This window comes from Sciurus vulgaris (assembly GCF_902686455.1).
Source record: "Sciurus vulgaris genome assembly, chromosome: 1".
In the NCBI taxonomy this organism is placed as follows: Eukaryota; Metazoa; Chordata; class Mammalia; order Rodentia; family Sciuridae; genus Sciurus; species Sciurus vulgaris.
Genome location: NC_136461.1, coordinates 157,138,105 through 157,156,346, shown reverse-complemented (window position 1 = coordinate 157,156,346; position 18,242 = coordinate 157,138,105).

The following is an 18,242-nucleotide window of genomic DNA, read 5'->3' as shown; positions in this document are numbered from 1 at the left end:
TTGGTCTGTGCCAATTATTATCTATCACTTCAGGCAGTACCAACTAAAACATTATCTTATGCTTTTGACAAATGCCTCCCTCCCTCCCAGTAGCTTTTAAACTGGATCAGTTCCAAATCAAGCAAAATAAAGATAAGCCTTTTGAGCTGTTTCTTCATGGAGCCACCAGATAAGTTTTTAAAAGAAAATAATTATAATTATTTTTTAAATAAGGTCCATTTTGTCCCTCCTCTGTTTTGTTCCAGAAATGCAGATATTCTCTTTAGGGCTTCCTTGGAGTTGAAGTATGAGTTAAGTTAAAATGCCACAAAGCTATCATTACTGAGGTTCAGATTCTTTAAATAAATATCCCTTGGTGACTGTAAGACTTTAATTACTTTCCAGAATTCTAAAAAGTTGATTCTGATAGTTTTGCCAGTCTTTTCTTTGTTTTTATGAAAAAGCAGAATATTGGAGTCCCATGCTCCACCATTTTACTGACATCATTCCTCTCTGTATTTTTTTGGTTACTTTTTGATATGATAATGATTCTGTAATACCATTTTCTATTGAAAAAGTAGAAAGGTAATCCAGCTTTTCCTTCAACATATTTGACTTGTTGTTGTTGTTGTTGTTACCAGGGATTAAACTCAGGGGCAGAAATAACTAGCCAGGTGCAGTGATGGCATGCCTGTAATCCCAGAGGCTCAGACGGCTGAGGCAGGAGGATTGCAAGTTCAAAGCAGCCTCAGCAAAAATGAAGTGCTAAGCAACTCGGTGAGACCCTGTATCTAAATACAAAATAGGGCTGGGTATGTGGCTTAGTGGTCAAGTGCCCCTGAGTTCAATCCCCATTACCCCCTCCCGCAAAAAAAAAAAAAAAAAGAATTACTGATGATTTAAAAGTATTTCTAATAGCTGATGAACAATATCATGCTTACAACCTCCTCCAGTCCTGTTCAGGCAAAACTTCTTGATGAAGCCAGCCCTGGAAGAAATCCAACAATTTGATCATAGTTGATAAGGCACCTGCAGCTAGGATCTCAGCAGCTAGTTAGGCTTGGTCAAACTCTTTCACTACCCCCTGCCCCTTACTCCTGCCCTCACTGGGCAGGTCCTGGGGTTAAAAGACAAGACCTCTGGAAACTTGGGTCCTAGTGACTGTGTGAAGAGTACAGCACAGTCTTAGTTTCACAGCCTTCTCCAAGGATCAAAGATAAGATCCAAATGCTCCCGGATAACTACCAAAGACAAGTTGTCACAGGAGGCCAGGTAGATTGGAAGGTAGGGCTGACAGCCTCTCAGCTCCACCCACGACACTGAGAGCACTAACAGGTCATATGCAAAATAGGTATGAAAATGAATATACAAGCAACCCAAAAGCTCATCAATTGATGACTGTATAAACAAAATACATCAAATCCATACTATGAAATATTATTCAGCAATAAAAAGAAATAAAAGTCTGATACATGCTACCACATGGGTAATCTTGAAATCATTATGCTATGTGAAAGAAGTTAGTCACAAAAAAACACGTACTATATGACACCATTTACATGAAGTGTCCAGAGTGGGAACCCCTATAGAGACTGAAAGTAAACTAGAGATCATCTGGATTTCAGAACCTGGAGGCAAGAAGGAGGGGAGACTACAAATGGGTGCAGGTTATGGGGAGGAAGGATAGGGTTTGATAAAAACGTACTAAATTTAGATTATGGTGAATATGCTAAACCAAAATAAAAACACTCAATTAGAATTTAAAGAGGTGCATTAAATTAGGAACATTTGAGGGGCATCCCAAGCTAAGGCAGTAATCCTGCCTCAGGCCCATTCCAGATCTGCTGCTGCTTCTCCTTTTCCCTCCAGGATGGCATGCAGCCTGGGAAGGGGTCCTGCAAGTGACAGGCCCTGTAGTTTCAGCCCCATTAGCTCCTTGGAAATTCCTTTAGATATCCCCCAAGCACCCTACCTCTCCTTTCCTTCTCTTCTTTCTTTCTTTCAGTGGTTTATTTCAGGATTCTCAAACTTTTTTTAAAAAGTAATGTCAAGCTAAGGATGTAGCTCAGTGGTAGAGCATTTACCTGGCATTTGTGAGACTCTGGGTTCAAATCCCATCACTGCAAAAATAAATAAATAAAAATAAAAACAATATTGACAGATACATACTCTGTTAAATTAACCATGCCCCCCCCCATAATTTGAATCTGAAATGTCCCCCAGTGGTTCCTGTGTTGAAGACTTGGTCCCCAACTAGTGGGGCTATTGGGAAGTATTGGAAACTCTAGGAGATGAGACCTGTTTGGAAGAGGTGGGTCACAGGAGATGAGTCTTCGGAGGTTGTGTTTTGTTCTGCTCTCTCCTCTGTCTCCCCCCCACGCCCCCAGTTTCTGTCTGCCATGAGGTGAGAGCTTTGCTCTGCTCTGCCACGCCCTCTTCATCTGGATGAGGCAGAGGCCTCACCTCGGGCCCAGAAACAATGGAACCAAGTGACCATGGACTGAAACCTCCATGAGCCAAAATAAATCTCTCTTCGAGTTTATTTCTCTCAGGTGTTTTGTCCCAGTGAGGAAAAGTTGACTAACTCACCATCTTCACTGGATGGGAGCAAGCTTACAGATTGAACTGTGGAAAGGGGGACAGAAGAAGCCCAGGGACATGAAAGGAGAAGTGACATTTATAACGTGTTGACATAGGAGCTCCTTGATTTAAAACAATCCAAATCAATCAAACCATTTTTTTTGCTTTTTTTATCTTTTACTATAGATCCTAAGAGTGACAGTAATATGGAGGGCAACAGAAAATCAGTGTTGACCTCAGAAGCAATCAATTCAACAGACTCCTTGGTGATCCTATATGAGGGATGCCTCTGCTCGCAGAACTCCCCTCAACCCCACCTGTAGCTCAGATGTCCCTTTTGAACATGCATGTACACTTCTGGTTTTCCATGGTCACAGTCAGCATTGTGCCATACCTTTCCTTGAACCATTTTGCTTTAGTTAGCTTTCAGTCGAGTCATGGAAACTTACAGAACTAGAACATTCTGATAACTCACATTCTGAGTAAATTCACATTCTGAAGGGAGGAGCAGAGTTGGTCACTTACCAGTTCTGTCATCAGTATCACCATTATTTATGTAGAGAGTCTGACGCTGGGGTAGGGCAAGACATGACAAGAGTTTTTGTTTGTTTGATTTGGTTTTGGGGTTTGTTAAGAAACTCACCACCCAGAAGGATATTGAGCTGTAACAAAACCTGCCAGCTGATCTCCGAGTCTGCTTCACCTTCATCCTGGGCAGATTCTATTTCCAAGACTAGTTTATAGTTAGGGGTGATTATTTCACTGAGGGCAGTAGAACTGAAATGATGGGCTGAAATGATGTGTGTCATCTCTAGGTCTATCCCCCACCAGATCCACTATATTCCTTTCTCTTTTCATCCAGCTGGAAAGGAAGTAACTTCTAGGGAAGCATGAGCTGTAAATTAAACATATCAGAGCCAAAGTGGAAAAAGGGCTGAGATTATACATGGACCTGGGAAGAATGCCCACATTGGATTGTTAACACAAGGGAACTCTTGTTGCATTGGACACTGCTGTTTGGTAGTTTGTCTGTAGCTAATGATGGCCTATAGTTGTCTGCTTTTCATCACTATCACAAAATACCTGAGCAGTCTGACTTTGTTTTTAAAAGAAGTTTATTTAGTGCACCTTCTTTTGAGGAGGCTAAAAGTCTTAATAAGGGTCCCATGATGAATGTGGAAGTGAACATGGGAAAAGGATCACATATCTCTCTTTCCCCTGCTCCCCACTAAGTGGTGGGGGTTGAACCCAGGGCCTCACATGCTAGGCACGCTAGGTGGGTGTGCTCTACCTTTGAGATACATCTGCAGCCCCCAAGGATCACATTTTGAAACACAAGAAGCCAGAGAGGCTAGAATCCCTTAATCCCTTCCTAGGGAGCACTCCCAATAGCATAAAGACCTCCCACTAGGTCTCACCTTCTACAGGTCCCATCACCTCCCCATACCCTAGAGGCCAAGCTTCCATTCCATGAAACTTTGGTAACCATTAAATTCGTATCCAAACATAGCACACCCTAACTAGCACAAATGAATTTTAAATGAGCCTAACCATATTAAAATCCATTACTATGTTACAAATTACCCCAAACAACACACACTTATTATCTCACATTTTCTGTGGGTCTGGGATTCAGGTCTGACTTCCCTGTCTCCAGTTCACTGTAATCAAGGTGTCCACTGGGGCTGTACCCATCTCAAGGCTGGGCTGCTGGAGAATTCACTGCCTGGCTCATGCCCCTGGCCATTGGCAGCACTTAGTTCTTTGACAGACATTGCTTTGAGGTCCTTGGATCCTGACTGGTTGTTATAAGCTGAAGACATGGATTCCTCCCTATCAGTTTCTCTCCATAGAGCAAGCTGACCACACAGCAGCTGGCTGCCCTGGACATATGAATGAAGAGAAAGGGAAGAGGCTCAAGACAGCCTCCTCTTTACATCCCAGACACAGAAGTAACATCCCATCACCTTGGCCATGTTATGTTACTAGAAGCAGGTGGCAAGGTGTCCCTTTGCTCAAAAAGATGGTACTCCACTCAGTGGCACAAGTATCAAGAGGTAGGAAGTACTGAGGCCATTTTAGAAGCTGCCCACCACAGTGACCTTATTCTTTACTCCTGAAGCTATGGGGGGAGGAAATTCAACTTTTAAAATGCTCTAAAACTACACTGTCCAGTATGGTGGCTATTAAAATTGAATTAAAAGTTTGATTTCTTAGGCACATAGCCACATTTCAAGTGTTCAGGTGCCTAGGGTATACTAGACAGTGCAGATAGAGAACATTTCCATCATTCCAGACTATTCTATTTCAAGAAGAAAACAAGTGAATAAATAGATAAACAAATCCTTTCTTGAAAAAGCAAAGCCTTCCCCAGAATTGTGAAGCAACAAACATTTGTTTTTTGAAGCAACCAGACTCTTTTCTGCCTGCATTGTTACTCATATTGTTTTTCTGTGTCCTTTCTAGTCTCAACCCTTCCTGAAAGCCTAATTTAAAGAAAACAGACATTCACACTAAGGTATAAATAAGGTGTGTGTGTGTGTGTGTGTGTGTGTGTGTGTGTGTGTGTGTGTGTGTGTGTGGGTGGTGCGGGGAGGGCGGGCACTAGGGATTGAACCCAGGGGAACTTTACCACAGAGCTACATGCCCGGCCCTTTTAACTTTTTATTTTAAGGCAGGGTCTTGCTAAAGTGCCAAGACTGGCCTCAAAGTTGTCCTCTTGCTTCAGCCTCCAGAGTAGTTGGGAATACAGATGGGTGCCACTGAGCCCAGTTAAATGATTATCTTTTAATATCATTTTTTTCCTCATGGGTATTTTCATCCTAACAAGACCAACTCAGAAGGAGTAAAAATTTAATTGTGGCACTTTAGATATCAGCCCCACTGGTTGGGATGTTTGATTTTATTTATTTGTTTGTTTTCTTTGGTCGGGGGGTGGCTTTCAAGTCTCCTGAATGCTTTGAAACTTGAAAAATCCTTTCTGTAATGAGAATACTTGTCTTTCATCTATCTGGCTTTTAAACTTCGGTTTGCACATATGATTTTTCTCAAAGTAGACAGCAACCTGAATCTGGGTATGTTTTAACTTAGCATCAAAACGTGCCAAAAATTAAGCTGCCTACACATATTTATAACCAGGGATCTGAAAGTCAAGTGAACTGCATTAAGACATTTAGTGCCTAGCTTTTCCTCCTGGAATAAATGAATCCATCATTTAACTTGTTTGCTCCACAAAGACAGCCTTTCAGTCACAGGGGGGAAACAGAAGTTCTCTGACAGGGGAGACAAAAAGTACAGAAAATGACTCTGTTGGTCAGCAACAATGTGATTTTCCACCTGAGCTCACAGGCCCATTCTTAGAGCCTGGTGCATAATTTTCACCTCCGCGACTCGAGCAGGGTGGTTGCTGGTACAAACATAATTTGCCACATTGTCTCCATGTGATCCTTTAGAAGCAGAGGGAACTGTCTCTAATGACAGGTCACCAACATTCCCAACGCAGGCTCCTTTGCGCCTGCCTGGGCCGGGCTGGGCGCTGGCAGCCTTGCCATTCAGGCGCTTGTTTTTGTTATGGAACAAAAGCCTCACTCCCAGCTGTGGCGCCAAAATCTAGCTCGCACTGTACAAGTAATTGACAGCTCCAAAGCTAGGCATAGCGGAGGCCAGGATCGCTCCTCCAATAGCAGTTGACTCTCCCTGCGAGCCCCGCTTGTTTACAGGCAGCCTGCTGCCGGCGGGAAGGAGGCGACGGGGAAAACCAGGATGTGGAGTCGCTCGGAGTGGGCGTGCGCCCCAGAAGGAAAGGGAAAGTGCACGAGGCCGGCTGCCAAGGAGGAATCCGCCTGGAAACCTCCGCCGGCCGCAGACACGCTGGGAATTTATTCGGTTCACTCTATCAGCCTGCAAGAAATTCCCCCAGCGAGTTCTCATGAATCGTATTACGGTCTCTGTGATTATAGGGCGACAAAGTAGAAGAGACTGTGGTTCCCCTCAGGGAGATGCATAGATGACGCTTCAAGTCCTCAATGCCTTGTTAGGTGCTCCGGAGTGACACAAAGGTGAGAGAAACTAAAGGAGTAGATAGTTTAAATGTTAGAGATGTTGATTGCTCCCTGCAAATTTTCAAAGCAAAGTGTCATTATGAATATCATTAAAGAGGGTTTATTAAACATTGAATTGTGCGTGCTGCTGTTGTGTACTGACCTGTGGAAGTAAAAGGAAAGTGCACATGCCTTGAGTAGCTAATAGATTAACATAGCAAGGAAAGATTCCAGGATGTACTTTGCAAAATGAATATGCAAGATCTATCTGTTATACACCAGGCACACTAAAACAGATTCATGCTTGGTCAGTGAATACAGGAGCAAGTAGCCTTGGGAAGGGAGAGGTGCTAAATGACTGTGGGTTTGGTGTCTGAGTTGGAGGAAATATAGCTCCGCACTGGCATCGCAACTCTGGAGTCTGCCCACCTGAGCACCTTCATTGATTCTGCACGTTGATTTCATGATCTTTAGACCAAATAAAATAAATAAATAAATGAAAGTTAGCTTCTCAGAGTCTCTGTTCTCTAATCAATAAAGTGAAGATAATCCATCCAGACTTGCTGTGAAGATTTAATGTGATAATTTATGTAAAATGCTTGACAGTAGTAAGCATACAACAAATAAATGTGGTTATTTGATGCCAAGATATGATAGAGAATTTTCTGGAAATTATGGTAGTGTGCCGGGCCACCAAACTATTTCCTCATGAAGAGGAAAGCATTTAGGACAATATATCTAGTACAGTGTTAGGCAACTGTTAGTGTTGATGCTACTTTTGCTGCTGAGCACATCAGGCAAACACAGTCTCTGCCAGTTACCGGTTACCCATCTCGGTCTCTGTGCCTTGGTTTCTTCATCTGTGAAATGGATATAATGACAATACCACCAGTAGGACTACTGAGAGGATGGAGTGAGACAATTCATGTGAAGAAACTTGGCTGCACTAAATAAATGTCAGCTATGATTATTAATGCTTTCAGCAGTTGGTGGATGATACTTCTAGAAATTATGACTTGATGGAAGACTATATTGTTCTCATGGTATAATTTAAGGACAGAAAGAGAATGACATTCTCCTTAGGAACCTGCCTCATTTTCCCTTCTTTCCGTTTAGAGAGACAGGTCCTCTCCTCTTCTCTGGGCTCCTAAGGTCCTTCCCACTGCCACTCAGGACTCTGCATTCTGACATCAACCAGACCTGCCTTCTCTGTAGCAATCCTTTTCTAAATTTTTAATTTGAAATCATTGTAGATTCATATGCATTTACAAAAAGTAATACAACTCATATAACACTGTCTCCACTTTCCTCCAATGGTAACATCTTGCTAGCTATAGTTCAGGATTATATAACAAGATGTTGACCTCAATACAAGCTACCTTATTTAGAGTTCATCAATTTTCTATGCTCTGTGTGTGTATTTAATTTTATGCAATTCTACCACACGTGTAGATTTATGTGCACCTCAATCAAGATACAGGACAGTTCCATCACAAGGGTCTCTTGTCTGACATATCTTGTACCCTATAATTTTCACTGATATATTTCCACCACCACCACCAAACTTCCATAAAACATCTTCCTCCTATGTTCAAAGACTTACAAAGAGCTTGCTTAGTCCTTCACAAATAAATTCTGATGAACAGCAACTATTGAACGTGTATCCCCTAAGATAATCGCATTCTCAGAGAGAGCTTTAATGATTACATTTTGGGGAATGAGCCATAGGAGAATATCAGGAAGCAAGATGAAGAAAAATGAGGCTAAAAAAAAATCATCACTCAATTTTAAATACACCTGAAAAAATGTCGGGAGTAGAAAAGAAACAAGGAGTCCAAAAGAAGGTTGATTCATCCATCCACCTGGAATTCTCTCTCTCTCTCTCTCTCTCTCTCTCTCTCTCTCTCTCTCTCTCTCTCTCTCTCTCTCTCTCTCTCTCTCTCACACACACACACACACACACACACACACCACCCCTTCAGAATGAAAATCCTTTCAAAAACTTCTTTCCTTTATTCAACCATGATCCATTGGAATAAATGAGAAATCTCCTTTTTGCAGCTAAAGAACTGGATCTCATTCCTGCTACTTCTGTATATTCCAGGAGAGAAGCTCACCATTGGTCAATGCAATGCCCTGGCTTGCAATTGTGAGGCAGAGTGCTACTGGATTACCTGTTGTGAACCCTAACTTTTTAGTGCTGATGATCCTGACATATTCTGCAGATTGCAAAAAGCACTGACTGAAAGCTTGGCAGAACATGAGAGTGAAAAGCATTTCCTTTATGAATTTTGACATGATTAAAATGCAGAATATTCCCCAAGAATCCTCTACCCCTTCAAAGACATTTTATTCAGGGTCTGGTGACTACAGCATATAATCCTGGGGGTGGGAAAGCAGAGGTCTTGGTCCTTAGTTGCTTCATTATAAGATCTTCTTCTGGTGAAGAGTAGATCTGAAGCACAAATCCTACTGGCTTTCTGTGGTGCTACTGGAAATTGAAAAAAAGATAAACCTATTGGGAAGAGAAAAGTGTGAAGAAGCTGCACTGCTGGAGGAGATGTTGGACTCAGATATTTCTTACATTCTAAAGGTGAGGTTAGTGGACCAGCAGCACCAGCATCATCTTGCAACTTGTTAGGGTGCAGATTTTTTTCAATCCCACTTCACACCTTCTGAATCAGAAACTTCGAGGTTGGGTACCATTAACCTGTGTTTTAAAAATTCTCCAGGGGATTCTAATGCATGGTGAAGTTTGAGAGCAACTGAATCTTCCATCAAAAAGATTAAAAAATAAGACCGTTGGACAACTAGAATGACTAATCATTCTTATCAGAACATAGACTAAGTTTGTGGAAAGAAATATTTGAGCACTCTTCTAGGGACAGAGGAATGAACAAGACAGACAATAATGCAACTGCATGGAGTGCTAATAATAAATGCTCCAAAGGAAAAAAGCATCAGATTTGGGGTGCAATTTCAGCAGGCTGGTAAGGAAAGGCCCTCCTTAAGGATTTGGTATTTGAGTCATTGCCTGAGTTCAAGAGCTACCATGTCATGGTAAGATCTGGCAAAGGGAACTGGATGTGTGGCAACTGACAGAACATGATTTTGGTGTGATCCAGAGACACCAGGAAGGCAGTATCCATTCTCAGTGAGGATACAATGGGGAAGAGGACAGCAGCTTAGTGAGAGGTGGAATGGGACTAAATTGTACAGGGTCCTACAGATTGGGAGGAGGTTTCTATTTCCTTTGAGAATCATGAGAAGCTACTGGAGGCTCTTGGACAAGGGGAGGGTCTAATTTGTTTTATTGCAGACAATTTGCTTCATGGAAGTTTGCCTGTGTGAGACAAAAGTAAAATCAATGACTAGTTAGGAGGTTAGCATGATAGTCTAGATTAGGGATGACAAGTTCTAGATGGACATGGAAGTGGAAGAGGTCGTGAGACTGGTCGGATTTAGGATGTATTTTGAAGAAAAGTCTGGGATATGGGAGAAAAAGAGGAGTAGGGAATAATGTCTAAGTTTCTGCTTTAAGCTACAGGGTAAAATTTTTTTGCCATGTATTAAGATCAATAAAACTGAGGAAGGAAGAACCTTAAGGAGAAAACCATTTTGGCCATGTTAAGTTTAAGATGCCTAATAAACACATAGAGAAGGCTATCAAATACATGAGTCTGCTACTCAGCAGGTAAACTGAACTGGACTTTCTTACCTTATATTAACTAAATAATATTAGTATATTAACTAAATAATGCAACTATTCATTAAATAAGCTATAAAAATGTAACATAAACATTTTATAAATAAGTACCTAACTTTGCTTTTTCCTAGTCTATGCTACTCAAACTTCCGGCATGGATCTTTTGCTTCTGTTCTTTCCCATCGATGGTCTTCTCACAGTTCTCCAGACCACATCATCCTCACTTCCAGATGAGCTGTTTGACTTGCAGCACTTTTTGAATCTGTGTATGTTGCCTCTGGGTACTTTATATCAACAAGAAGAAATCCATTTACAGTTTGTGATCTCCACACCCAAATCACACCATCTTGTTTTGAAAAGTGATACACAGAATTCTTGTTTCAGTAATATTTTAGTCAGCTTTTTTGCTGCTGTGACTAAAAGACCAACCGCAACAATTTTAGAAAAGGAAAAGTTTACTTGAGGGCTCGCAGTTTCAGATGTCTTAGTCCATAGACAGCTGGCGCTATTCCTCAGGGCTTGAGGTGAGGCAGAACATCATGATGGAAGAGAGTGGCAGGAGAAAGTGGCTCACATAATGATCAGACAGCAGAGAGAGATTTCGCTCACTAGATACAAAATATATACCCCAAAGGCACGCCCCAAAAGCTGGGCCTCCACCAGTTACATACTACCTGCCTTCAGTTACCACTCAGTTAATCCCATCAGGGGATTGATTAACATTAGATTAAAGCTGTCACAACCCAACCCATCATTTCTCCTCTAAACCTTCTTGTATTGTCTCACACAAGAGCTTCTGGGGGACACCTCCCATCTAAACTCTAACAAGTAACATCAAGCACTGGTGATCCCTGGGAAAATGGCCAATCCAACTTAAATTTCTTTCTCTCCCGGTTTTACTGATTGCGTCAAGTTGCCTTTAGAAACATTTCAAACTAGCATTGACAGAGATTGCATTCAACTAATTTATCTCCTTTGAACAACATTTTAGTGTTCAAAATTAAGTGTCTGAGAGAGCACCTTTGTAAAATGAGAGAGGCTATAAAATCCAAATATAAAACAATTGCCTCTTTCTTGAAAAATGATTTTTTGAGGTAAGAGCATCATGTATTCCAGCATGAATGGGTCAAAGGTAAAGACCACTGACACAGAACACTTGAGCCTTGGGACTCATGCCCATCTTCTGCAATTGGGGAAGGGCTGAGGCATTCCCAGTCATTCTGGTGTATTCTGGCATTGAATTCATTGTGAGTGCAGCTAAGATTTTGCAACCCAGGGGTGCAGGAATGGGGCTGGTATTGCTTGCCTGGTTGTATATTAGAGTGCCTTCAGGCACATTGGGTTGAAGAGATAAATGAAGTTGGAGCATTTGCTTTTTTTCTGTGCCACCGACATCATGGTTTCTGGATTGAGAATAGGACAAAATGTGACAATAGGAGAGTCTCTCCACAGATCCTTAACAGGTTCTTGATTCCCCTCTCTTAGAATTGTTTTTCCCTTATAATGTGCACTGATGGCAACAGAGCTGCCACTGCTGAATGCTGCCATTACAGCAGTTGAACCTCAGCCCACACCAAGAGTTGTGCTCAGACATGAGACTAATGTGGACTGAAAACGTCAAATTGAATTGTTATTTTAATGAGATAATCCTCGCATGCAATTATTGCATTCTCACCTGCCATAGTGGAGTTCCCAAACTCTCCACTGTTCCTATACCTTTGCTCTTAAGGTCATCTCTCCCTGGATTGTTCTTCCTGCCAGTTCACTATCTGATAGATCTCCACCCACTCAGCTCCAGCAAGACCTCATCCAACAAGACTTCCTTGGGTTACCCTGGATATCTTGCTACCTCCTTTCCCATGATTCCCCAAATTCCTTTGCAGATAATGATCATGCCCATACCACAGGAATTTTGTAATGTGTTCATGCAACATAGTCCTGTTAAATTGGGAAATCATAAGCATAGGAGCTGGGCATTTTAGTGTCCACCAAAGACCTTATGACACTTAAACTTTGTTCAAGGACAAGTTTTCAGGGTTACATTTTATTGTATTTTATTTTGTGCTATTATATATTATACTATATAATAACATATTATGTATTGTATAATATATATCTGTCATATTATATAACATATAATATGTATTTGGGGATTGAACCCAGGAATGCTTTACCACTGAGCTACATTCTCAGACCTTTTTATTTTTCATTTTGAGACAGGGTCTTGCTAAGTTGCTGAAGCTGGCCTTCAAGTTGTTATCCTGTCTCAGCCTCCTGAGCCACTGGAATTGTAGGAATATGCCACCACACCCAGATATTTTATTATATTTTGTTATATTTTATATTATTATTATTATTTTATAATATTACTATATGTTGTTATATTTTAAAATTTTGGTCTGAAGTATATTCCCTCCATAGAAGGAAAACACAGGAATGGTCACGCAAATGATGTCATTTGAAAGATGTTAGGATCCTGAGCCTTCGAATGTGATATATTCTCTATCATCTGATTTGAATCTCAAATTACTCCATTAAAAGTTATCCTCTTATATAGATGTCTCAAGAATCCACTGGCTATCTACAAACAACCCTGGGGAGAATAAGTCATCAAGTTCAATGTTTCTTAACTTAATATGCATAGGAATTACCTGGGGATCTTGTTAGACTTCAGATTCTGGTGGAAGTGGGAGCGAAGGGTGAGGTTCTTCACTTCTTAAAAGTTCCAAGTGATGCTGCTGATGCTGTTTGATTGCAGACCACACCTTGGATAGCAAAGGTCTGGCAGTCTTTCTCAAGTTTGGTCTTCATCAGAATCACCTGGAGATCTTCTTCAACCAGATTGTTGGGTCCCACTCACAGGTTTTCTGATCCAGTAGGTCTGAGAGTTTGCTTTTCTAGCAGATCTCCAGGTGCTGCTGATGCACTGTCCATGGACTATACTTTGGGAAGTCTATATGTTTTTCTTCACTCCTGAGAGAAACTGGAAATCACCACACAATGGAAACCCCACCTGTGGGAGCCAATGTCAGCTGCTCTTTCATCATGCCATGATTTGGTCCGGACCTGTTCTGCTACTTTTCCATTCCACTCCCATTACAGGGGCCAGTGCTGATTTAAACTCACAAGCACACCCTCTGATTCACAGAGCAAATAGAAGTTCTTTGGTTTGAAATAAATCAAGTTCCTGGTTGGCCCCCTATGCACAAAAATATCAGCATTTACTTCCATTGGGGACTCCTTTCTCCTATGGGAGGCAAGTAAATGTCCCTCTGCCTCTGCAAAGGCATTCCATTTAAGCCCTGGGTCATATGCCTGCTTCCCTCAGAGGTCTTTCTTCTTCATTTATCCCTTTCAAGTCCTATTTCTTCTACCTTTTAATTATACTTAAGTCTTTCCTGTTTTCAAAAATCTTTTCTCTTTATTTTACCTCCTTTGATAGTCATATCTCTAGAAAAGAAAATCAAAACCTAAAATGTGTTCTTATTACTTTCTCCATGCCTAGCAACTTAAAGAGGTTTTCATCCTCTTCTTAGCATCTTCATCTTGGTGCCAAATTGGTTGTCAGTCTTCAGTCCTCAACTACAATTTTAAGGCACAATCTCTTTCACAAACATCCTTCTAGGATAATGATTCCCATATCAGGCAAGATCCCATATCAGGAAGATGCTTGGGTAGAAGGTGATGTAACTCAGAAAGTAAATAGGAGGTATTGAGACTATTTAGAAATTAGTAAGGTCAGGAGACTGCTCCCCTTCTAGCCTGGAAGGACAAAAGGAAGAGGTGAGGCCATCATGGCCCATGGCTTCTGTGACCTACAGAAATGAGCCACTGGTGTATGGCTCCTCCCAGCTGGAACCTGGGAGGAGATAAGCCCAGTGGGAAGTCACCTCCAGGGCACAGAGAGGGGGAGGAATTCCCTATGTTCTATTTTACTATGTCCAATCTTCCACTAGTGCCTCTCTTTGGCCAAGCTCAGCTTGAAGCCCCTGAGAAGGGAGCCTGGGAGAAGCAGCCTGCAGAGGTTGGCAAGCTCTGACAAAGAGCAGGGGATGTAGGAGTGACGCATGCATCTGACAACAAATAGGCTGAGGCTCAGTACTCTGTGCTTGTGTGTTGGCGGGGGTCAGTACTGGGGATGGAACCCAGTGCTTGCACATGCTAAGCAAGGGCTTTGTAGAGCCATACCCTCTGCCCTGAGATATACCTCTTAAACACTGAGAAAGGATTGTACATCTCAACCTGGATGCTCATGAACAATTCCCAATTGGCACTATGTCTCCCACTAAGTCTGCATTACTACCTCAATGACAAAGTCCAACGACTCCCATGAGACTAAATCACATAATTGTTCTTGGTTCCTTTCCTTCTTCTGTCCACATCCTGTGGGCCACCAGGTTTTGTATCTCTGCTTTGTATATTTCTCAAATCCATGCTTACCACTCTCTACTCTGCTGCAGCTTCAGTTCAGAACCTCCTCACTCACCCAGGCCAAGGTAAATCTCCCTGATTCTGTGACCTCCCTGGTTCTGTGACCATTCCCTCCTAGTCTATTGCCCATGCTGCTGCCATAATGACCAAGGTAACGTGCATTCAACCATGAACCTCACCTGCACACAATTCTTTAAAGTTACTCCAGTAAGCTCCCAAGTCCTCCTAGGATGGGTAGGTTCTGACTCTCTCATAGGTTCAAGCAGAGTAGCACTCAGTTCCTACCATTGGATTCTCCTTCTTCAAGGAAAGAGAAGAATCAAGAAAAGAAAAGTGCAAAAGATCCTAAGACACACAGTTTTGCCTCAAGGGTACCAAGGCCACCATTTACGGTGTGATATAATAAAGCTGGAAACATGGTCTGCCTCGTGGGCATGAGACCTATGTAATCATCCAGGGTTCCTACTTGATTCTTTACTGTTTCTATCTTGAAATTTAAGTAATTTGGGAGGCAGGCATTGGACCAAGGGCTTTCTGAACACTAAGTACACATTCTACCACTGAGCTGCACCCCTGTCCCTGAAATTCATGATAATGTGGAACAAGGAGCACTTTGCATTCATTTTATCTTGAGCCTCACAAGTTATGAAGTCAATTCATCATGAATATCTACAAACCTGAGAAACACAGCCAAATGCTATTCCAAATGATGACCGCTTAAGTACTGAGCTATAATTTGAGTATAACTTTGGAATCCAGAAAATATAAATACCCTAGGTATGCAATAACTGTAAGTCATGTTAAGAGGGATATAGAGGTCTGAGAATAAGCTAAACATGAATCAAGGATGGAAGAAAGGTATTTAAATAAATCACTAATAGAAGAATAATATAGAAATGTGTGTGTGTGTGTGTGTGTGTGTGTGTGTGTGTGTGTGTGTGTGTTAAGATCTGGGGATATAGCTCAGTGGTAGAATGACCCTGGACTTTGATCCCAGCATCTCAAAGAAACAAAACAAAACAAAAATCCAAACCACCAAAAAAACCTCAAGGGACAACATGGGAGAAATGACCACGGTATGGTGACTGGAACTCTTTCCTGAAAACCTATTGGGAAAGATTTAGAAAAAAAATTTAAAGATCATTTTTTTTTTATATCACAAATAGCTATTATTTCTCTTCATTGAGAATTAAATAAGGGAAAATGACCACTTAGGATAACTAGAAGAAAACTTTTTGTTTATTATGGATGATTTTATATAGCAAAGTAAGTTAGCAAAGATGCAAAACTATTGCTATATTTTTCTTGTTGCACATTCTTCATTTCTTGTTCCTATTTCTTCTTCTTCTCTTTCCTTCTCTCAATTCTGGAAAGAGCAAGTACAAATGGTATTTACACAGATTTTGTTTGAAATTCCAGTTCGAGCAAGGGTCTTGGAAGTCAGCTTTGACCTCCATGAACCAAGAAGCAGCAAGACATCAGGCAGCCCAAGAGCTGTAACTGGGGTTATAAATGGGGCCACTGGAGGTATACAGATAGTGGAGTCTATATGCAGGAAGCAGTGGGACAAACAACTGCACAGAGCATTTACAGAGATGACAGAAATTGCAAGTCACTTTTGCATTCATAGAGAAAGAAATAGAAGATTAGTGAGGTTGCTCTGCCTACCCTGTGCATGTTTTTTTTAAAACACTACTTCTGTATTGTTTTACTATTAGTGATAGATTTCCCTGTCTGCTTTAAATAGTTTTCTTCCATTCTCAATTTGTGTTCAGTTAGTCTCTATGCCCTCTCTTTGACTTGTAGACAGTCATTCTTGCATGTTGTAGACCAGAAAAACAGTTGTTATACGTACATGGATTTAAGGAAATCCCTATACCCTAGTAAGTAGGGTGAGCCCTGAGGAATTTGTATACTCCTTACAAAACTGTCTCACTCTCATTTTTTTTTTTCATATTGACAGGCATAACAACAACAAAAGGAAATTTATAACTAGCTTTTAAGAAATCCCAGAGGCATTTATATCAGCATGTTATAATGTTTCATTATAGTTTATAGCTTTCAAGACTCTCATAATAGGTTGCTGGGGTTAATTCAGGTACTATTTCCTGTAGAATAGCTTAAGAGTAAAATAACAGGCATAGGAACTAAACGGGTGTAGACAAATTGCATTTTAGGCAAAAGGTGTGGGTTAAGAAGTTTCAATGTTGAAACCACCCTCAAACCTGAAAAATTGCCTAATTGGAAGTCTGATAGAGGTAACAAATGAAAAAAATTAAATATAAGCAAAAAATCAAAAACATTACATTTTTAAAACTAGGTAGGTGGATGAGCCAAAACAGTTCTGGTAGTCTGGATTTGGCTTTATAGAAAAATATCATAGATGTTACCTCTATGTTCTTAATTACCTCAATCAGATTCACCTAAAAGTGGATCTGGGAAGTAGAAAATGATCCGTGGAGGGTCTACACCTGCACTGAAATATAGTAGCCATCAATCACATGACTGTGGAAACTTAATTAAAATTAACATGAAATAAAATAAAAACTTCAGTGCTCATTCAGGGGCTACATTTCACATACTCCCTAACTGCATGTGGCTAGTAGTGACTATCATTGAGTAGCCCAGATAAGGGCCATTTCCATCATTGCAGAACGCATCAGCCACTTGTATACCCACGTTTGTATTAATATGTTAAAGGAACTCGGTTTAGCATTTTGGAAAGCATTGCTTACTAGAGATACCACTATAATGATTTTGATTATGCAAGCATAAAAATACTTCCATCAAGATGAAAGAATTAACTAAGGGTTATTAACTAAAATACAGACAGGAAGGCATGTACTCAATAACAGTGCAAGTAAGGATAAAATCTGAAAACTGAATTCGAGGCTTTTTCCCAAGAATAGCACAGCCTTGTAGAATAAGGAATTTATAATATCAAATAAGCATGTAAACAAAATAACAGCGATTGAAATGAAACCCCTGCCATCAGAAAGTTTTTAAAGGAAGCAGGAATGGAAATAAAATAATGAAGGATAAGTCTAGAACAAGTCATTAATACAAACATTGGAGGAAACAGTAATAAAAATTTGTAAGTACGATCAGTGAAGAAAGGAAAAAAAGAATCATAGATAAATCAAGAGATCTGGGGAAGAAATTGTGAAGAAATTTAAAGATAAACAACAAAGCTAAGGAAGTATTTGTAGACTATATGACCATAGAGTTTTTAATGTCAAGAGCTCATACAAGTGGATAATAAAAACCTTTATCAGACTTATGGATGAAAAATTTAAAAAAAAAAAGAATTTGCAGAAGGGAAAAGTGGAAGTTGAACATACAGGGACATCCTTTTCTTCTTTAATGAGCAAAGACATAAGTAAAAACAAAAGGGGATTTGATGGAACACTTAACAGAAGTAGCACAGGGAAGGAAAGATGGAGTGAGATGTGATCAAAGCGAGGCCCAGGGCAGGACACTAGCCACTGTCCCATGGCTATCAGGGT